The 23,861-nt window shown below is 41.8% G+C and overlaps 1 protein-coding gene across 3 annotated transcripts in view; it reads right to left on the bottom strand.

Annotated features, from left to right (window-relative positions):
* The window catches only part of LOC109632380 (kelch-like protein 29), a 213,193-nt gene extending 189,877 nt beyond the window's left edge, over positions 1–23,316 (bottom strand). Inside the window, exons 1-2 of one of the 3 annotated variants that reach the window (XM_020091613.2) lie at positions 22,999–23,316; positions 10,754–10,822 (exon numbers count right to left, since the gene is read on the bottom strand). The gene's annotated coding sequence lies outside the window, so the exon portion shown is untranslated. Of the gene's footprint in view, positions 1–10,748; positions 10,823–22,998 lie in introns of all 3 variants that reach the window. The other 2 variants (XM_020091614.2, XM_020091615.2) reach the window with 2 other exon arrangements.
* Between the last annotated feature and the right edge of the window lie 545 nt (positions 23,317–23,861).

Genomic DNA, 23,861 nt, shown 5'->3' on the forward strand with positions numbered 1-23,861 from the left:
TTTATCTACACCAATAATACACACCTCATATTTTTTCAAAGCTCTGACCTGTCAGGTTCTATTTAAGAATTAATGACTCAACGGTGATTGAAGTCTTTTCGGTGGTCAAATGGTTTCTGTTTATATCGCTCGGAAATAAGAATATTGGCAGAATATGGATGCAGCTCATTTCTGACATATCATCCAGCCTGTCCTCAGTCATGAAACAGGCTATCTAATTTTATTGCTTATGAATAAATGGTTATGTACAAAAATGTATTATAGCAGCCCTTCATTTTCTCAAATGTAATTTTACCCAGCGAAACAACAGCAGTAAGAGTGAATTCCTACTGCGTCAAGTGCATTAAATTTCGAGTCCACTGTTAAGTCACGTTTTCATGAAACAGCTGCATGGTTTGCAAAACACATAAAAGAAATTAATTAATCTATCATTTGAATCAGTAACAGAACTAACAGCAAATGAGTTATTTGCTGAAGTTATCAATGTAATCTCCTCTGTTACTAAGAAGCTTTGTAGTCTGACCTGATGGTGCTAACAGCAGAGAAATGGAAGACAAAGAAAAAGCAGATCTTGCATCACCTGAGGGAAATATAAAGGTTAATTCCGGCAAGCCTATTTCCCATCCCAGAATAGAGTATTGTGCATGAATGATTATCTACTGCTGGGAAAAAAAAGTTTCTGATTGGATTAATCCAAACCCTCCAAACCCAGGTCATCTCGGAAACAATGTATCTTTCTCATATTCCAACTGTATGCTTTAACTCTAATTGAGATGAGCCTGGAGGGGAAACACAAAATAAAAAGGCAGAGAGAGGGAGAGATCATGAAGAAGGACGGCCTGAAGTAAGCTCCAGCAGAGGGGCCTTGCTGACCTAGTTCCAGGCTGAGTGGGGATGATATTAGCAAAGCAATTAAGGGAGATGACAGCCGTCAGGCAGGGTCAGACTGACATGGATAGAAGCCCGTCTCCCTCCCTTCTGCAGCATGTTCGCTCTTGTCTTCTTCTCCTCCTCTGTCTCTCTCCTGTAATGGTTATTGATTTTTCACAAACAAAACAAGAGACCCTCTCAGCCCAGAAGTGGCAGAATTGGTAAAGAGATTTTTTTTAAAGAATTTTTTAAAGAGTGGGCAGACGAAATAAAGACAGCGCGGACAGCATGGCTGCGATGTAGGGAGGAAGCTCACAAGTTGGTGACCCTGTCAGCTCTGTGCTTGGATGTGCAGAAATCACTCCAGGCATGTCAAAAAAAACTTCATTCCCAGGAGATGATAGGGAAGTGTAACTTCTACCTCCAAAAAGTTGTTCCATGTTTTTTGCCATGGGGATGAAGAAAATGATCATATTTGGGGTAAAGTAAGGCAAACTTTTGAAACTTTTTTTCATACAAGGATGGAGGCTGGACATTAAAATTAATTTACTCCAGAAGAAATTGAAAGTAGAGTAGGTGGTTAAGGGTTAGAAGTATAAAGCTGTTAAAATAAGTTGTGATATTTTAAATGCTGGCATCGAAATATGTATTGGAGAAGGGAAAAATTGATTAAAAACATCTCTCTAAAGGATGAAGCTCAATATATATATTTCATCACTTTTTGTTCGTATACTGTACCTACATTCAACCCAAGAGCACCGGACTGAAAACCATCGGACTTAAGGATACAAACACAGCCAGAAAAGTTTGAAGGAGAAAAATTCGGACATCGACCATCATGAGTTTCTGATCTAGTTTCTTCTGCACCTCACAGCCAAACGAGACGTGGAGAGAAAATAGAAAACGACATGTGCAGCAACAATCCCACAGACAACATGATTATGGAAAATCTCATAAAAAACATATTACAGTGGCTGAGTTAAAAATAATGCCCAACACACCATACATCCAAATCAGATTTGCAGCAATTACAGGAGGTATAGCACCAACTTAAATCAGCGGCTTATTCAGCTGTCATAGAGTAGCATGCACGCTGTATGTGTCGCTCCATCCCAGCGTGCTTTGCTCCAGGCGTGCCGCGCGACTCATGGTGTTGTGTTCGACATGTCTTCTTTAATCTGATCTCAGTGGGTGGTTGTAAGTTTGACAAAAGGTAGACACACAGACCACGTTTTACACAAAAAAACAGCCGTGCGGCGCGTAAATGACACGATGAGATAAAATGGCAGAGAGGAGGTTTGTGACAGACTCGAGCGAACGCACACAGGATGCTTTTAAATTCCAGCATGTTGTCAAATCAATACATTAAATGAACTCTGTAGGTGGCATCTCTGAAGTAACACCTGTGGGACGACTGCACCGACAGACAGTATTTTTGATAGTGTTCACTGACACGTGTTGGTCTTTCATCCCTTGGTCTAGCAAAAGAAGGTACATATAGACGAGAGCCTGCTTTTCAACTGCTCTCCAAAGCCAAGAACACCTGTTCATTGATATCTGAAGTACACTTCAGACAGCATGCCGAGCCCAGGCTCTCACTGCATACTGCACTGCTCAGAATCTCTACACTATAGATTCCATTTCTTTTTTAAATCAAAACAAATTCTGGCTTCAGTCTGAAGACCAATTTTACAAACAGTGCTTCTGATTTTTCTGTTTACAGATTAGAGGCAGAAGACTGGCTGAGTTGTGCGAGAGGCTGAGTTGATTGTGAATTTTGATCACTTCACTAAACAGCAGGAGCTCAAACTCAGGCTACATCTATACGACTCCGTTTTATTTTGAAAAAACATCAACTTTGAGTAAAGATACGCATGGCGTCCACACTAATCTTGAGTTTAAGAGCTACTAAAATAGATAAATCTGGAAACGCTGCTGGCCCCTTTTACAGTTTGCAGGGCTGTGTTTTAGTCCTGACGGACGGTCTGACCCTGTTGTCTTTGCTGTTTTGGAGTTAAATTCAGAATTTTACAATGTTACAAGATGTTGCGTAGAAGAGGAGTTATTACTCGAGTAATCTTTGTACATCGGTCATCCTCATGTGATATGCATTTCAGGCATGTTAGTATGGACAGGGATTAAAACTGATACTGTGCCAAAACTCTTGCATGGACCGAGATCACTTTAGTAGCATGGATGTAGCTTGAGAGTTGATTTGTTTTTGTGGCATGCTTTTGATTTTTGGAAGAAGCTTTGGGGGAGTTGCAGAAAAGCACATGGTGCAGGAATGCACGTTTACAAGTGTGGCGTCACCTCTGCTGAACCCCGACAGAATCTCTTTGACATCTGTGTCCCATCAACATTACTCCACGAGGATCCTGTTAATAGTCCAACATGTGCACTAAATGTGTAACCTGCATAACAAGAGGTGAGAATACTGTCGGAGCTTCCTGTCTATATTATAAAACTGACAGAGAGACGATGAAGAGCAAACCTTTATTTCAAGAGCCCGGCTAAATGCATAACTGCAAATGACCTGTAGCATGCCAGCAATCGCTCAGCTGCTTAATGTCTGTATTAGCTCTGCCATCTCTGCTGAAAGAACCCAGCAATAACCATTCAGATAAATGACACCGGCCTCTCACGTCCCTGTTTTAATGGAAAATGCACTTGTAGCTTTTCTCTGCCTCGAGCAGAAACAGTGTGCGTGCGGACTAATTTTGGCACCTCAGTCATGCTCTTGAACAGCAGAGGAAAACGCTGTAAAAGCATCTGAGACTACACCTACATATGTGCGGACAGAGATACGAGCCATAATGAGTTGCACTCTGCAGATGGCCATTAAGGCTTATGTCAACATTAGGGAGATATCCAAATAGAAATTTGGCAGATGATGATGCACACATGAAATTCAGTGTAAATTTTCAGGCAGAGCCATTGACCACAGATGAAAAGGTACATTGGTGGAATTGTTGGTGGAATTAATATCCGCAGGGAAACATTGGGTCCTTACAGAGCTGCAATGTAATTAAGGTTAAAAGGACGCTTTCACACCAGGCATGAAAACTAGTTCCTTTTCAAAAGTACCTTTGTAAATGTGACAGGGGCTAAAGAGAGTGGACAGCAGATATTCACAATGTCAGTGTGCTGTTGAACCGGAGCTGGACACAGAGCTGCTGCACTGTGTGACACTTTGCACAGTCAGGTTCAGCGTGTAACAAAGAGGAAGTAAGAGTCTCTATCTCCATGTCAGACTGGTGTATAAAACAGTGCGTGCTCCATCTTGTCCTGTCAACCTTAACACAGGAATCACCCAGTTTGGTCCGTCCATCTATCCAGCTTTGCATCCATCATTCCATCCACCCATCAAGTCAAAAAAAAACCTGTGTACATGGAAAACAGACCTCACAGCTCACTTTGTTCAATTAACATGCACCAGAAACAACAATGGCAGCTACATACCTGTTTCACTGCTGCATCTACAGTGTTTAGAGCTAAATTTAGCATTTCTGCATCACACTACTGTCTGCCTCCCCCAATATTACTTGGACCACAGTGTTCTTCTCTGGTATTTGACAGATTGTTGATGTAGACTTTATCGCCACACACTGGCCTGGCATTCTTGGTTGAGCATTTGTAGTTGTTTTTGCATTCTCTTCGAGACATTTTCTAAAACGTAGTTTTGTTTTTTTAAACAAAGGGAAATTATCCTTTAAAACAATATCCGTAGTAGTGTAGACGGTATGCTGTATGTGCATCAAAAAAAAGACCAAAAAAAACAATCATGTTCTGCAAACCTGTAACCTTCCTCTGAAACATTATACCTTCTGCTGTGATAACTAACTCAGACTCACATCGCAACTGATGATACACACTAAAACCTGATATGATATGTGTCATAATGCCTCTCCCCAGCCAAAGAGCAGATAGCCAGTATAAAAATCAATATGGCATCACTTGCATGAAAGCCAAGCACATGGGGGCACTCAGGTGTAGATATTATTGAGACAGCTGAACTTGACAGACACAGTGTGGGACATGAGATGGTAAAGCCTGGTGCTCGATGGCGTCAGATTGCAGGACATCTTCACCGAAAGGAAAATAAAGGTTGGGCAACAGAGGGGCTCAGAGAAAATACACAACTGACAGGATTTTTTGGATGAATGGACGGACAGCGGGTGACGCTGAACAGTTCTCGGCTTTCTCTTTGCGATATGTCGCTGCGTTCGCTTTCTTCAGCTGAATTGCCAACTTAAAAAAGGAATCACAGAAAGCAAAATAAATAGAAAAAAGGAATATCTAATGAATACAACCTGGTAAATTATGTTTATTGATGTCGCCGTCGAGGGGAATTATTTTTTCTTCAGCTCACGTGTCTATGAGAAGCGATGAGATGCCAGACTACTTTTTGGCTGAATTTATGTTGCTTAATGTTCGTCTTTAGTTCAATATCACTGTCGCCCATCTAGCACCAGCAGAGAGAGATTTTCAATTTACCTGTCTGGTTAAACAAGTGAAAAATGTCTCAGCAGAAGGCCACATATTCAGACTAGTTAAAAATCTGTGCTTTTTTTCCACGTTGGAAAGCAAATCTTTGATAAATGCAATGGGCTTTCTTTGTAGCCTATTCAGTTTACAATGTGCTACTTGAATTACTGCACAAAGGAACTTGTAGATCTGGTTATTTAAATATCAGGGTGAGCGCATGATGGTGACATCGAGGGGAGCGCCGTACCTCTTTAACTGCAAAGTGGAGACATTTTATCTTCTGATAAAAACATGATCTGACAGTTTAACTTAAGTGACTTAAAATTTGGGAGTATTGTTCTTATTCTACTTCTCTGGCACTCTTGAGCGAGGACGCTGCAGATAGAGTAGTTATGTACTTTCCCTCTCCCTGATTATGTGTATATGCTGCACAGTCGCTGAGGGCACTCGAAGGAAAAGAGACAACAGTGATAGTGGTGCTCAGAGTGCTGCACGGCCCATTCACAGATATTAGCCTCAATGGCCGGGATAAGATGCCATGCCAAACCCCTGCTGTGTTGGTGATTGTGTGTGTGTGTGTGTGTGTGTGTGTGTGTGTGTCAGCCTCTTAGGATTCTATGCTCCTTTAAGCATGGGCGGATCCCCGCTGTGCCTTACGTCTTAATCACTCCAGGGGCGTGCAAGAGACAATGCCTCACTGTTTATGTGACAAGAATATAACCAGGTACGTGTGACAGCGCGCTGCAGTCTGTGTTTATGCACGTGTGTTTATGTTCCGCCTGTGTTATGGTCTGGTAATGACACGTGAATGGGATCCCTGGGTGGCTGGGAAACAAAGGGGGAAGCCATTTTTATAAGTAATCCAGAGGCTGTGAGGACTGGAGGTCATGCCACGAATGGCGACAGGAGAGGCTTTTGAAAAGCCCGACCTTGCGTGCCGCTTCCGTCTCCCTCCTCCCTGCACACCTGATTGCTCTCCGCCGCAGAGACAATATCCAACACACACCTCATGGCAGCCAGGTCAAAGTTCACATCATTAGCAACATTACTTTTCTGAGAACATACCTTTGCCCAGGACTGCCTCTATAATTTTCTGTCCGTACAGCTAAACACTCCATCCAGCTAAACACTCCATCCAGCTAAATGCCCTTCTCAAGGCTTTTTCCCTATTGTCAGCAGGTGAAGACTCCTCATGTTAATAATGGTGGGAGGCGGACGCCCGTGCTCATGTGAACTCAACAGCAGCACTTTTAAAGAGAGCGCTTGACATTACTACAGCTGCATTTAGTTGTGTTGAAAAATGCAGCAGCAGGAGATGACACAATGGGCCACGAGGCACAAATAAAATATGTATTACTACTTTTTTTTCCAGGACGGATTATGCATTCATAAATACTCAAAATAAAAAATACTCATATTTATCCCATTAATCAGATATCAGTGTCACTGCTAATTATAATTCTGTCTACGGCAGAAAACCTGCGGGTCTACAGAAGAATATCTGTATGCCAGGAAGTTTTGTACGAATACTCATTGACCAAAGAGCATTTTAAATGTCAGTTAATCCAAAACGATTAATTCACAGATGTCAACTTGGACTTTTAGATCAAACAAATTAAATAAGTAATTTATTGATTAACCGAGAAGAGAATCAGCAGATTAATCAATAAAAATAATAAAAGCTAATACCCAGTATTTGCACCTCTCGGGGATTGCCTTGAAAACTAAATCCAAATTGGACAAAGTGAAGTCCTGACCTTGGAAAAAGTGGTTTGACAGAATAATCAAAACCCAAATTAATGGTCATATTTACGCAGAACTTCCTATGGAGAGTAATGGTTTCCAGAAAATGAATCTTAATGTTTTTGGTTAACCCCCTCTGACAACTGAAATACAGTGTTATCTGCCATTTTGCCTTGGTCGACACATAGCATGCATGAAGCCACAGTTCCAGAGACCCCTCCCACATATCATTCAATGGTAGGATATTTTAATGAATAACAAAAAAAACTAAAAATGTAAAGCTTCCATGTGCAACATTTACACAATTATTAATGTTTGTTCAATTCAAGCCACAACCAAGTAAGTAGCACTGATTTAGCCTATAGCTAGATACAGTAAATCTCTCTGTATTATTATGTATAACAGCTTTCAATCTGGTGTCTATTGTGATATTTCCGGACTGATGCATGAGGCAGATCCTTTTTGACTCAGCCTATTGATGGGAACAACTGTGGTGATGAAGATGGAGAAGGCTCCAGCAACTAAATGAAAGTATAGTGGAGCCTATCAGCAAAAAACCTTGGAAACATCCAAGAAAAGTCTCTGATTGAGTAAAACAGAAACTCAGTGTTCAGAGATTAGTCGACAAAAATAAGAGATCGAAAGAGATCGACAATGAGAACGGAAAACTTTTTGGACTGCATGGTTTAACGAGAGTTTTAATGAAGGTTGGAGTCCTGCACAATCTGCAACTTCTCATTCAAAAACGGAGATTAAGTATCCCTGATGAGGAACACCACTGCACATGCCTCACTATAATTTACTGCACTCCTCAATGGGAGGAATGTAGCTTTCTTTCTCATCAGTTTCAGAGTCCCCTCCAGTCTTATATATACCCCCACCCCCACAACCAGTGCAGTGGGCTGCCAGCTGATGGCACCTTCATCTGATCGCCCTATAGCGTGCCACCAGGAGACTTGTTTTTCCTCCTCACAGAAGCTTGTCATCTATCATTACTGGCCTAGAGAATGATTTTGGCAGACAGCTCCAACTAACCGTCTGGGGGCTCAACGTAAACAGCGCACTGCTCGGCAAACAAGGGTGATGATGACCATTACTTCTGTAGGTGGATTGGAGGAAAAGAGTGTTTTTTACCAGCTTGCATTCAAAAAGCTCTGCAGGCAGAAAGGCATTTTTGATCATTTGGAATTTGTAATTTTCCTACGGTTTTTTTCCTTGGTCTCACATTCCACTGTGAGTATTTAGGGCACGGTCACACAAACAATTTCTGGAGTGGTTTAAACAAATTCTGGATCACTCGCTCTTTTTAAGTTAATATGAGAACAACAGAATGCAAACTTGGCTCAGCAACAAATAACCACACCGGGCCTGCCTGCCAGTGAAAATGAAAGTCTGCATGCTGCGCCAAGCTAAATGCAGTGCAGTTTGTTTAGTAGAGAGAACAGTCACAGAAACTAATGGTGAAACCCCAAACCGGTCCAGGCTTTATGGGTATCCAGAGACGGATGTTGGCACCTTATAGCCGGCAGGTAACCACCAAGATATTTTCATTGACATTTTCTATTAGTGGATATATGGGTTTAATTCAGGGTGGACCTTAAAGTTTAAACACCTTTCATGTAATATTCACTGAAGTTGCAAGAAATACAAAATCTAATGCATTACTTTTTGTTGTCCCTTTTTTATACTCTGCAGAAACCAAATATATTGGATATACTGTGACACAAAAGAACATTTCATATGAAAAACAAGAATGACATGATCTTAATGTTATTTTGAAAACTTAAACCACAATAGGATTAGCTCCTGAATACTAACAGCTTACTGGCTGTGCTAAAACAAAAACAAACAAAAAAAGTAGTTCGTATGAAAAAAAACTTTGGAAGTCTAAAGTGACAATGGCTGTTGTGGAAGGCCACACTCAAGGGCAGGGTGGAGAGCTTTCTGTAATTGAAAGCGACAGCATACGATAATCCCTTTGAATATGGGATTTCTCACCTCTACACAGCTGCTCAATTGCTGCATGAATGTTAGTACGAATGTCAGAGTGTCGATTACAGTAAGTTTTGGGAGAGGAGGTTTCAGATGCTGTGTGACCGCCTGACAAACACCAGTTGGATTGTAGGCCCTTATCGACATTTCTCATTTTCTCTCCAAATTGACATTTTCGCTTCTTTTTCATCTGGAATAGGTGGAAATGTTTGGTTCTTTTTTTTTCTCTCAGGTTTGCATGAGTTATAAATGTCAACAACACACTCTCTCGCTCTCTGTGAATTCTCCAGATAATATCCTGCTGTATTCTCACATGGGCTCACCCGAACATTCTCTAACATTCTTACTAGAGCGCTTGCAGGAAAAACATTGGAGAATGTCCAGAGCAACTAACTCAGACATTTGCGTTCTCACATTCAGCCCCTCTGGAAAATTCCAGGAGAATATCTAGAGTTCAGTGCACGCCTTGAAGCAGCTATAATGTTGCGATGAAGTCGTCCTTATCGACTTGTATAGTTTGGGTGCTGGGAGATTCACAAAAACAATCTGCACTTAAACAGACAAAGTGTCAAATATCAATGGAAAACTGAAACAATCCTGGGTTTATGAGTTGTTTCACTTACATAATCCCACCAAACATAGATGCTACGGGTCAGACTACAGGACACAAGCTGCAGGTGTGATCTCAGATGAGCCTTTTAAGTTGTATGCAGCAGTACAGTTCATTTGCCAAAACGCAGCATGGTCGACCGCAGCTTCGGACCACAGGCCACGGCATTAGCAGCCTTCCAAAGTACACAAACCAAATACACCTGGAGCCCCCCAGTGAGGGTTGAAGCCCAGCAAACAGCGCACATAATAATGAGTCCTGTTCATCAGTGACGCACTGACCCAGCACGGGCACACACACGCGCTAATACACACATACACACACATATACAAAAGCCCAACCCCCCGTGTGCTTGCAACGCCCGCCCCCGGTCACCTCGCTCAGGGATCAAAAGCAGTATGTTGTTCCAATCAGTCCTCACAGTGGGCAACCCCATTAATTCAATTCTATTTCATCAGTGCTGAGCAGACCACCAGAGGGGTCCGTACATTCCTGGGGTCTCGCAGTCCAGGAGTAATCCTATCTCTTTATGACCCCTATCGGACTCTCTAGCCCCGTAATTGCTCGGCGAGCGATCTCGGGTTCTGCTTGCCGACAGAATTGGGAGATCTTTGCGGGGGGAGAAACACAGACACGCATAGCTCATTTCCAGGACACGGCAGGGAAGTCAAGCAGAATTAATGACACCATATATCAAATAATTCGAGACGATCAACCCCCCGCTAAACCAGGCCAACACTGCAGAACATGTACACTTCACACAGTCAGCTGTATCACAAGGATCAAGTGCTGCATGTTGAGATTAGAGGAGTGGGATTGTTCAGGTTATATGAGAGTAAAAATGTATTCTCTTCTCATAAACAAATTATATTCTTGCCATAATAATAATGTTAGTGACTACTGTCCACAATGGTTTCTGTGGGGAAACAGAAACGATGAGGCAGAATACGACTCTTTTATTGTTCTATTGCATCGTGCCGTGTTTCTTGTCTAGCATAATAATATGTTTATTGGGACATAAGATAATGAGCTTTTCTTGTCTTACCGTACCTTTGGTCTCCGGTGGATGTGGATGCTCATCACAGACAAATTAGATCTTTTGAGTATTGCCGTCTAAACCTGCAGAAACAATAACAGTTGGTGAATATGATGAGGCTTTAAAACGAAAAAAGAAATTAAACGTCTATAAATCTGGCCCGGATATCCTCACGCTCGCCATCTGTTAATGACAAAAAAAACAGGCATCCCTTCACTCAAAAAGAACGAGAAAAAAACAACCAATTCAACTGTGGAACAAAGTGCATCAAGAGATTTATTAGTGTAATCTTTGGTCTGGAGAACAGATAAGCGACTCCACAGAGACTCCTGAGTAAAAACTATCAATAACTCTCCCAACTGTCCCGAGAGAACAGCAGAGGTCACGACAGGATAATTTGACGTTGGAAAAGGTCAAACTGAAAGCATATGGTCGCAGATGAAAAAGCTCCCGGGGCCTGGTGGCAAATGAAAAAAGAATTTACTACAAACACATGCATAACTGAAGGCTCCGCTCTTCTAAGATGACGACAAAGGAGAGGGTTCGCATCAGAGATGACACTTCAAAAGCCCTCATTGTCAAAGGTAACAATGGTGCTGGTGTTTAAAAAAGCGAAACGCGATCATGTGACTCCACAACTGTGGCAGCCGTTGGAAGTCACCACATCTTGTTCTTTGTGTAAGCCCGACTGTGATCGAGTACACAAAGACGTTTTTTTTATTGAAATGCGTGGCAGAGATCCTTTATTGCTCAGAATTATAACTTGTGCACAGCAAACTGGAGAAATAAATATTATTGTGGGAAACAAATGATTGTATCTTCAGTGTGAAAAAAGATTCTAATGTTCTTCTCATTCCAAATGAAGAAAATTGACTACAGTTCATGATTTAAAAACCTTGTGTCAATGTCAAGTGTGGCAGAGTCCTCACACTATTAAAGAGTGGCTTTCTGTCTCAACTCAACACAGGCAAAGAACACAGATCAAGAGGAGATAAACCAGGGAGTAATGAAGCAATGTTGAACTAAGGCTGCAGTGGGAATCTCCTTTCCTGACCAAATTCTACATTTTCCACAACACAATTATTGAAAATAAAAAACAAACAGGACTGAAATGTTCAAATAAAACAATAATATGAGGAATATACGAGTAGATCTATATCACCGAGACGTTAAAGTCATTGAATAAGATTTTTAATTAAAAACAAATACCAAAGAGTCAAATTAAATGATATTCAAGCATAAATAAATCTGGCGTGCTGCTTCTGACCTTTTTTAGTAGAGAATTAGTTTGTGTATTCCACTATCAGAAGATTGCAATAACTTTCATATTTGTATTTATTTCTGATGATGATATTTTGGACTGTAAGTTCAATACGCTTGTTGTTCACTGTACAGATGTGACAGAGAAGACTGTCTGAATGCATGTGCTAGAGAAGGCTGTTATTTCTGCTGTTTCTAAGCAGGAAAACATCACCTCCCCCGCTTTCTCGATGGTTGCTGCCCTTTCTCTCTAGTGACACATTTAACACAGCTGAATTTCTCAGGTGCGTTCACGAACATCTTTTGGGAATTTTTCAAAGTCATTCTGGGCAATGTAGACAATCTCTTACTGTAGTAAAAGTAGATGAGGTGGCTTGAGAGAGGAAGAAGAAAATTAGATCCCATCAATTGTTGGTATTTGATGAAATGCAGCAGAGAAAGAATTTATGAGAAATGTTTTTGTCTTTCCTTCTTTAAACTGCAGCACTACAGGAATACAGTCATTTACCAGGCTGCGATTATGCTGGGCAGTTAATAAGCAAACCATTTACACAGGTACATCGCTCTCTCCCTCTCTCTCTCTCTTTCCTCGCACCAGCTCTCCTATTTATAGCAGTTATGCTGCCAAACATTATCTTTTAAAATGTCTAAACATTTGAAGCATCTACTCGTCTTCGAGATAATAGGCTGATGATAAAGACAGTTCTCAGAAAAGGCTGCAGGGCAGAACTATACGTCTGAGGCAAAGCAGACAGGGAAACCTTTTCAAAGAGTGAATAGTTATTGATTGCTCATTCATAATGTTTTGCTGACCGAGACACATAAATATCGTCGGACCTAATAGTCCAAAGAACACGATTTTGACTGAGCTTTCTATATTCTTAAAAAATAAAAGTCTGATGTCCATTGTGATGATGGTGCAAGAATGGAAACGGCTACTTCGCCAATTCGTCCTCGAGAGGATGATAAAAGACAGTAGCTTTCTATTGTCGGTTTATGGAGCTGAAAAGCTGCTGCTGTTGCACATAGAGCAATTTAAAAAAAAAAAAATTCTGACTAAGGTTCATGTAACAGTTCCAAAACTGTACTAAGTGAGACATCATTAAAAGTTTTAAATGGGTCCAACTGGGAACATGTAGATATTTATTGTAATAAAGATTAAACCTATATATACTTTGTTTTTCCTGCGACCTCTCATTTATCTCATGACATTTTAAGATTATAATGAACTACAAAAACATGAATACTTTGGTATAGTGCTGTTTAGATAAAATCTGACTTTTCTCCCTGATAAAACAACTAGAAAATGAGTAAAAACCCTGAAGGAAAATTGTTTACTTTGCCATGAAATTAGAGATGTTTTCCATTAACGCCACACAAAGCAAGATCATTACCTACCTAATTGACTTCTCCCTACAGATTTACATTTGTCTCCTCTTCCTCTAATCAACAACTTGCATATTATCCATGATAAAAAGCAGTTCGGGTGCATAAAGTCACATCTGGGTAACAGTAACAGATAAGTGAAAGGATAAATACCTTGTAGTACAAGATAGACGACGTTAAATTTGTTAAAATATGTATCTACTTTCAGGAGTTGAATGGATATGGCACAATAAACCTGTGTGAAATGATTTGGGAGCTATTGCTCATTTCAATTTATCTAAAAACAGAAGGCGTTCGCTCTCCTTCAGAGAACATACAGAAGTTCTACCATGCCAATTATTGTAAACTTGTCATAATAAACCCCGGCAATAAATCATCGATGTAATTATCAATTGATTGAAGCAGCTATCTAACTGTGAAAAACACTCAGACCCATAATACATCAATTTTAATGGTGTTTTTTAATCAGAATGCTCGGCAATCAGCAAAGACCAATTGGGGCCTGAGAGATAGAGACACGCCATTAATAATCAAACTTGGCCGCCATCGCAGTGACTCCATTCTCGAGAGGCTGCGGGAGCCGTTTTCAAGTGGACTATTAATTTCAGGGCGAAGGTATTATTGCAAAAATTCAAGATTTGCAATATGGCCAGGGAAAACAAAGCAAAGCAGCTACTCCCTGCAAATTCTAAGCAGCCTCATGTCAGCCAGACTGAGAAATGATCACAGAACGCTGTAACTACAGTTTAAATATTTCTCTCATAAAATTTCCAAGCAGCAACACATTCATGTCCTGGAGAGGGAGGGAATGGATAGGCCTATCTTGCAAATGCTTTTAGAAATGGAAATGTCTATTTGGAAAAAGCTATAAAAATTACACCAAGGCCCACAGGCAGACAAGCGTTGACAAAAGATGTCTTTACACTACCTTAAGCCGGAGCCATATTATCATTAGGGGTCAGTTTTATCACTGCCAAATGTCCTGTGTGTGTCTTTGAATACAAAAAAACCCCTGCAACACATAAAACATAAGAGCTGCAGAGAGTGAGCAGAAAACATGGCTCTTCGTGTCATTCCAAGCAGGAGTTTACGACTCTCTGATTTTTACTGTGCGGTTATTTCCTTGGCCACCGATATGAGCGGCGAATCGCTTGACTTTCAAGTCCACTACAATGAACTGCAGAGATTTAGAGAAAGGTTAAGTAACTCTGCTTCCATTTTCACATAGTAGGAGCCCTGTCCCTGTGACTGCTGCTTGATATTTCTACCCTGATATATGAATGTAAATAGTCCTATTTTGATATTTCACTGAACCACGGACACAGCAAACATGATGACGTGCAATTTTTCCTCATCTACAGTCTCGGTGACAACAGCTCGACCCCCTGACAGACAGTGAGAGCAACTTTTGGAACAGAACAGCGACTATAAACGGTTCCATTCCTCGCAAGAAAGCATCCAGAGACTAAGGCAAACAGGTTGTTAATAGGATGATATCACCGATGCACATTACACCTCCTGCGAACACATGATTTATGATTCCTCTTAACTCAAAAGCCACCTTTAAACTTGCACTGTTGGGAGTATGCAAATGGAGACACCACTGTAAGCCGCTCTTATGTATATTTCCATTAACTGGGAACTATTTACATATTCACTCCTCACTGGAGATGAGTGATTTAGGAGTTTTTTTCAGTTGCAGAATGAGAGGATTCACTGAAATAAATATATATGTTCGAGGATAAAGAAGTTGCAATATCTAGGGATGCAGGCAGACTATAGCTTGTCATTTCTGGTTATTCTCTATAATGGTCACATGATGATTTCTGGGAAAGCCTGCTGGACATCAAAATAGTTTCGAAATATTTACTTTGATTTGTTTCTTACGAAAAAACTCCACAGTGCATTAACAAGAGCTCTTAAACTATGTCACTGTTGTGTAGTGCACTCCTTAAGTGACAGTAACAAACTTCAAATACTTTTATCATAATTTCCCATGATCCTGAGAGGAAAGACAGGAGTGGGGAAATGAGTTCGAGTGACTTCAGTGGTCAATGAAATTTGTTTTCCACTAGAAGTAATTTGAAGTCTGGTCTGCCTCAAGCGGACAGTGCTGGTTTGAGTCTTAACATTCCACCTCAAAAACCTGACCCCACTCTCTAACCATCAGTTCTCCTCAAGGCGGATTTAATTATTCAATTTCAAATAAATTATTGCATAATACATCCATGTCCCTCTAAAGGGCCAGTGCACTCTCAAATTACGTACGCTATATTCTGCATTTTCAACAGCGCAGACATGCCAAGAATAGATTCTTACATTTTTATTATAGATGATGTTTATTCAAAAGTGGAGATAAGATAGTAAAATACACCTTATTAAAATGACTGAGGTTAATAAAAGAAATGCCAGGGGAGCTGTGGCTGTCGTACAGCCGCAGAGCAGAAATACTGTGACCAGCCTTAATGGGAGCATAAACAAAACAGCAAAACACAAAGGCTATGGTGGAGAGGACTTTACCCTTGTCCACCATCTTTCTGTTATCCATGCGGTGCCATATGAGGCTAAAAGACTATATAATAAGCCTGTTAGCTCATCATACAGTATATGAGTATATACAGCACAGACTACAGGGCCCTGAAATGAAGCCTCACAGGCTCAGTTCCACACCAAATCCCCACCCCCCATCCCCCCCAAAGTGTCAACTTGTTTCTGTGGGTATTTAAATTAAGGTAATACCTTCCATTTTTATGCTCAGCAGACTTTTCATTTAGCAAGAAACCAAATATTCCCGAACACCGCATGCATTGACATTGGGTTAAAGCTGTGGGTACTTTTGGAATTGGGTCTTTATCTCTATAAGTATGGCCCCTTTGGCCCTGGCTCCTGGTTGTCAGCTCGCCTGCTCAGGCCGTAATGAGTCCCAGCCTTTTGTCAGTCAGCAAAGGCTTGGATGGATCTGCTTCCTGGACAATGTGGCTGATGGACTACATAGAAAATATAAAGGCCAAAATAACACAAGGGTTAAAACACACTGCTGAGCAAACAGGGGATCGTGCATGTCCACAGTTCAGTGTCAGACAAGATGGATGGAACCATAAAAGACTATGCGCTTCACCAAGGCTTTTATCAGCAGCTGTTTTTAACTGTCATTTTTCCATGAATGGACAGTTTTGGTAAAGCAAATGGATTAAAAGCAAAAAGATAATGGAAGACCAATTCTCTACAATTATGATTTACTGATAACATACATTTTCTCTATGTTCCATGTTGTGTTATTATGCATTTAAATCAATATCAATTTATATGGCAATTTATAAAACAGTCTTGATTTACCTCCTACAAACACATGTTTAAAGGAGAAGTTTGTTTTTTTCAACCTGGTCTTTATTTCCAGCATATGGTGTGTAGATCTACTCACCCATAAAGGTTTGGAGTAACTTGGAGTCCTTCGGACGCTTTTAGATCCACACGCGATCGGCGTGTATCCATACAACGCAAGGGTTCGGGGCATCCACAATACAGCCTCTAAATAACGCATCATCTGCCGCGAAACTCTTTATTTACTATGAATCGCCAGCACTAGTCCCCTGTGAGTCTCGCCAGCCTCGGAGCTAGCGTTAGCTTAGCGAACCGAGAGCGAGTTGTCTTCCTGTTTAATCAACAAATTGGTTCGCTAGGCTAACGCTAGCTCCGAGGCTGCTCATTAGCCCGCTGAAGTTAGCTAGCCTTTAACCGGGTGAATACGCCCGAGCACCAGGACACAGCTGCTTTAAAAGAATACTGTACTGTAAAGCACCTGATAAGTATTCTGCCATGTTGCATAAAACTAGCAGCAGCAAACTCTGTGTAAACCGTAAATCGTCAGCTGAGCTGCAGCTGCGCGCCTCGGTGAAGTCACCCCAGTGAAAGCCCAGGATGTAAACAGAGCAACTCGTTAAGCTAATGCTAGCTCCGAGGCTGGCGAGACTCACAGGGGACTAGTGCTGGCGATTCATAGTAAATAAAGAGTTTCGCGGCAGATGATGCGTTATTTAGAGGCTGTATTGTGGATGCCCCAGTCACTTGCGTTGTATGTATATATGCTGATCGCGTGTGGATCTAAAAGCGTCCGAAGGACTCCAAGTTACTCCAAACCTTTATGGGTGAGTAGATCTACACACCATATGCTGGAAATAAGGACCAGGCTGTAAAAAAACGAACTTCTCCTTTAAGGTATTTGATAACAATTTATAGAAATTTACTACATTTTTGGGCCAAACCAACATTTGAAAGTGAGCTACCAACTCAAATCTCCATGGATGTAGAAGGTTGAGAGCTTAGTGCATTTTGAGACACTTTGGGTCTCTGAACTGGGGAAACTGCAGGTTTTTTAAGAAATATGATACCGGCATCACTAGCCCTTCAGCGACTGTGTTCAAGAGGGCAGCTGAAGATTGTTCACTGATCTCCAAAGAGCTTGGGAACACAGCGTTTGCTCATGGACTTTTGCCCCGTGCACATTAGCAAGTGTATTACTCTTTGTAATAACCTCTGATCAAACTAGATTCATATTCAGACAACGTTAGTGCTGCCACTGACACCCAACGAGGGAAGCATAAAGGCTGCAGTGGGAATAGTAGACCCATTCTGTACTGTTGCTAAAAAATGTAAAAATCACCCTAAGATTTTTTTTACTGTGTCGATTTTGATCCTCAGAAAATGAGTCATACCTGTCAGTATGGAGGAAGAAGAGGAATATTTCCTCAGATGGTGTAGTGCATAAAGTCAACACCAGCATCTATTTGTTCAGGGAGGGGCAACGTTTCTCGATAGCTCCTTATTAAATAACTTCGGCTACAGAATTTTTTTTTTTTTAAAGTATTAATAGAACCTGCGAACATGACAGCAGCATATTATTCACAGATGCGACTTTGTAAACACCTGAAGGCAAAACATTTTTTTTTTTTAAAAGATGGCCTCAATCTTTTTTTTCTTAGAGGAAAACTACATGTCATCCTCATCCTTTCACCGTTAACTCCTTCATCATGTCGATATCAAAGCAGCACATAGCCAACCGACTCAAGACAGATCAAGCATGCCCTCACATCTTTTCCCATCAAGGTTGTTACCTTTGATACGCTAATAAACATGGCCAGGACATCCTGAAACCCACCATGATCAATGGGAGACCGGATCATTTTAAATGAATGAGTTACACCGAGCTTGCTTTGGTGCCACTTCAGAACGATTAACTGACTGCGGGCCCTCGGGTAAAGCCCGGATCCGGCTGTTGTCTCCAACAGGTAAAGATAATCTCAGTTTGAGCCAGTTGAAATTTGATTGCCACCTGCACCACGTCAGCACGACTATGGAAAAAAACAGGATAAAAGGAGCTGCTGCCTTGATAAACTTCCTGCACTCAGTACCTGCTTTACCACTTATGTGGCTGTGGCAATCGAGGAATAATAGGCTGTTGCTTACAGCCATGTTTACTGAAGGTGATTCAAATGAGAGTTTGCAGTAGAACAAAAACAAGGACGAGCAAGTGAGGAAATCAAGAATATGTTGTGAAGTTTAATTACAGGCTACGTAACCCAAGACTTCCATGTAAGACCAGGGGTTATACAAGAAATAAATGATATGAAACTAAACATTTTCATCAGTCGATATTGATATTAATTAAGAGAAATGTGGTCATTATTATTTTGAATTAAGTTTAAAGAATAATTTTTGCTCTGAGAGAAGGTTGTGGTTTTAAACTCTTCCTTATGAGCATAGAATGACACTTGATCAACAGCAAAACATTTTACAAATCTGAGGTAGATCAATGATGGGTTACACCTCATTGCTGTACAGTGCATAAGCAAAATATCTACATATTAGACCTTTGTTATATGGCTATTCTTGACATCTATAATATTACTGATATTGTTTTATTGCCCAGTACAAACTGGAATTCAAAAATTTGGTGGCTAATACCAATTACAGCACAATAGGAATTTAGCGATTATTTACATTTAAAATAATAGTTAATATTATTTGTGAGAAATATGATTATTTGATAAGAAGATTGACACTCTCTTGTCTTTACAGCAAATAAAGCTACTGCTAGCAGACAACCATCTGTAGCTTACTACAAACACAAAGGGAAACTGGGCTTTGTCTAAACATAAAAATGAAAAATCCATCAACCTGTAGGCCTAAGACACGTTGATATGTTTTCACTGAGTTTCTGGCTTAAACCAAAACGTAAATACACATGCAGCTACTCCATTAATTAAATGCTGCCATTATACACGTTAAATAGTTTGGTCAGAGACACACATATTAAGCATAAAACAATGTGGCTCTTCTTGCTCATACAAAGTAATTAGTAATTATTTCACCAACGGCGATGAAATATTCAGCACATGCTCCCACCCTTCCTTCGGCATTTGTTTTTAAGCTGTGGTTGAAATTGACTTCATATTTATGTGCTGAGTGCACTACAGCGTCATGCTCTCCAGGCTCAAGAGGACTGTTACACTATTCTCCTGGTTAAGTGGCATCTGAAAATCACAAATGAAAGAATCATTCTTCTGTCATGTCTGAGAAAATGTGACACACAGCGACATGACTTTCAAGTCAAGACACTAAAGTTCTCCTAGTTTAGTATAAATCATATGTGTAACCTGCTCGATTAATGTTCTGGCAAAACTGCGATAACGCCTCAATCAGGATTTGATCACAACACTTTTTCCCTGCAGATACACAGATATTAAAGTGGTGAATCATCCCATTGAATCTACAATCTGTTGAAAATGTTCCAATCAAGACGACAACATGCTGGCATCTCATAATAAATTTAAATTGGTTGTTTGACGCTTGTGTGCAGGAGCAGGTCTTTGTGTCTGAGCTACGCATGATCACCACGTTTCCAACAACCAACAAAGCCTTTGAGCCACGTGAGCACTGCACAACAAAGAAACGACCGGGAGTGTTTGCACTCGTCTGCGTCTGACCTGAATAGACACTGACCACAGGTAAAGTGAGCTATAGGGTTACTCAAATTAGACCATCGAAACTAACTCCACTTTTACACCAATATTAGTGGGAATACGCAGGGTTTTTTTACGTATTTGACTACTTTCCTATTGTCTTTCTGTTTTTTTGCCCGATGCGTCATGTTCGACATCACGAGTCGATCTCTCAACTCGCTGTCTTTCCAGATTAGCGCGTTCACCAAGGTGTCATGTTTCCGGAGCTGATAAAAACCTGCATCTACTGCAGAGTCATTTGACCCCGGAGTGAAAGTCGATTGTGCATTCCCATTTGCCAGGTGTTAGCACGTGTTAGTGGGTTTTGACCGGTGGACCAGGGACTTGACTTCAACTAAAACTCTGCTGGAGCATATTCTTTAAAATGTGATTGCAAAATAAATGTAGTATATTACCTGGCAGGGCATAAAAAATCAATTGCTCCTGTGTTTATTGTGATTGGGTGTGGGTTGGTCCAGATTGGCTGTCTTTTACCAACTGCTCTACCAGAATCAGCATAATGGCCGGCTGCATTCAGACATTAATACGAGAGGGTGCCGATAAACAGAAGCATTACAGTTACATTCAAAAGACACATTAGAAATGGCTCCATCTCCCGCATGCTGCTGCCTCACAGCAGTTGAGGCACCGCTCTGTTCGTGTTACTGCTGCTACATGAAAAACGCTGAGAGCCTGGCTTTCCGCAGTCGTGTCGGTTGGCACGCCTGGAAAAGCTTCTGTTTTCTGGACTTCTTTTCACTGCAGGCCATCGTAACCAGGGGCTAAATCAAACGCTGGAACGCTTCACCTGCCCTGCCTTCCTCCACACAATTTATAGCCCGGTATATACCCGCCAATCAAATCATCCTGTAAAAGAGCTCTCCTTGGTATTAAAAAAAGACACACACAACCTTAGGCTGCAGTGTTGTAACTTGCTGACCAACAATGGTTGTTTTTCACTTTGCCTTTACTAATAGGATAAATGCCTCGGGGTAATTTGTAAATTAATTCCTCAGACCAAAGCGGTTTCCCAGGCCAGCCTAAATCACATTTGATATAGAAGGATTATCCCTGATTGAGTTTGCTGTAAAGAAGCTTGTGACAAACTAGAGAAACCACAATATTTCTTCGGAGGTGTGTGCCTTGCCTGACAATGAGGCTCTGTGGCACCAACATACACTTTTGTATATCGCTGCTGCTACTGCTGCATAATCATCCACCTACTGTGACTGGTTGTTCTAAATATTCAGAGACGACTCTCCGTCACACACACGGCAGATGAGGCGAGAAGACCCCTGCTAAATGGCCCCGGCTCTAAGGCAAATGCATTGTCTTACCTCATCGAGTGCAGAGCTCCCTGGCTGTTCAGGGAGGACTAGGGACTAAAGCCCTTAATCCCTGCCTTGATTCACGATAGCCTGCTAGGTTTTAAAATGTCATCAGTGGGGAAGTGTGTCCCGCTCCTGCCCCACATGCTTGGCCCATGAATACACTAACAACCCCAGGGTACATGCATTTTGGAATTGAAACACATACAGTAGAGTGGCTGCACAGCTATTTATATATAATAATAATAATAACACATGCTCCTGCCAGGGTTCGTAAACAGGCATCAGTGCTGAGACCAGAGCGGATGTGAGAGAGTTTCTTTAAGTTGATAGTAAATCATGTTTAATACAGACTGCAGAATAAATCTGATGATAACTTCATTCTTTCATCAATAGCCTCTCATTTGGCAGGAGCGTGAAAACAGTGGTGCTCATGGATGGAGGGGCGGCTGGCAGCCTTTCGAAATAGATCATCAGTAACTTTGTGTGAGGACCGGGCAGTGTCCCTCACTCACTCCCAACCAGAGCTGCAGTTCACACACAAGGCTACAGCGAGTCACTGGAGCAAGGCATGGGACCAGTGATGAGTAATGCTTTGTTGTCTGGAGGAAGGATCTTGCAGAGTGGAGGTTACAACTTATATTCACACATCTGCAGGATACAATAATAATAGGATTTTATAAATAGACTCGTGCACGTCACAGACAGCCGAGAACTGGGACTGAAAAGGGAAATATTTCAAATTGAATTGTGCACTTACTATATTTTGGTCTAGTTTGGAAACACAAAGTGAAATTCAAAAGATGTGAGGTAACACTGGTTAAATAGTTGCTCCATTTGGCCCAATATTATACTGACAACTTCAGAATAAATCATTTATCTTATATTTCATTCTAGTTTTGTTAAGTTAGATGAAGGGATGTTTCTCACAGCAGTCACCAGCCCTTGCTCCTAAGTTCCTGACCTGTACCTCCACCACGACCTGCCTGTATTCACCTAGTTGTTCTCTCACGATCTATGAGGCGTGAAGTTAAGTTTTTTCCTTCTTGTGGGAGCGCTTGCGCACAATGTGAGCGCCGCACACACACACCACTCTGGAGGCTGTGGTCCCTGAGCTCAGGGGGTGGCAGTGAAACTGATCATCCTCCTCTCCCCCTCATTCACCCAACACTGGACAAGTGTCCGTGCGCCGTGTGAAACTCCTGCCTGACACTGAAGACACGTCAAAATGAAGCGGACACGCGGCGACATTGTCCGCGGCTACACGCTCACTGTGCGTTCACCTACCGGCCACTCGCTGCTCCGGTCCCCCGGCGTCTGTCCTTGTTTCGCTGCGACGCTGCTTCTTAAGCGTGGACACAGTCTCTATCCCGCACGGACTGTTGTTGCATCTTACAGCGGGAGGAGCGACACTGAGGAGCGGGCAGCGGCTGCGTGCTGGTCGGTCGGTAGCCTCTCTGCGCTCCGCGGCGCACGTCACCAAGTGGAGCGGTGCCGAGGACTTGGCAAAACGCGTCTTTCTGTGCTCGCTGCGCGGCGGCGGATCGGAGATGGGAGCGATTGCTTGGACGGACTGACACACCGTGTGGCCACTTTACTCCCGGTGCTGCTCCTCCCCTTTCACTCGCTAACACGCCGGCCCTGCAGCGCCGCCCACCCGCCACTGCGCGCAAGTGCATGCACCTGCAAAGTTACTCCTGCCCGGGCAACCCAGCTGTCCCCGGGGGAGGGCCCCGGGGTCACCGGGGGCCGCAGAGGGACCGATATTCATGCAGTTGAGTCGTTTTTATTCAAGTCTTTATGGGGAATCAACGGTTCTAATGAGTGTGCCGTGTCTTTACAGTAAATACAATTTCTTGACTTTAAATTCAGGCTGAAAAACATGAAAATCCTAACTAGGTTTCTCTCTCTGCCTTTAGACCCTGTTTTTACACACTACCTGGTAGTTAAGTGCTGGCAATTACATTCACTTTGCATCCTAGTTGTAAATCAGCCCTGGATTAGATGGCTCGAATGAAAATCAACAGGGCTCTCTCTGGCTGGATACAAATTGCCTAAAATCAATGTCCTTTCTGCTTTCCTAACCACTTCTGCACGAGCACATTGAGCAATGTGATGCAGTCGAGCAAAGACAGGAGGAAGGAGTTTAA

Source organism: Paralichthys olivaceus, chromosome 19 (genome assembly GCF_024713975.1).
Source record: "Paralichthys olivaceus isolate ysfri-2021 chromosome 19, ASM2471397v2, whole genome shotgun sequence".
In the NCBI taxonomy this organism is placed as follows: domain Eukaryota; kingdom Metazoa; phylum Chordata; class Actinopteri; order Pleuronectiformes; family Paralichthyidae; genus Paralichthys; species Paralichthys olivaceus.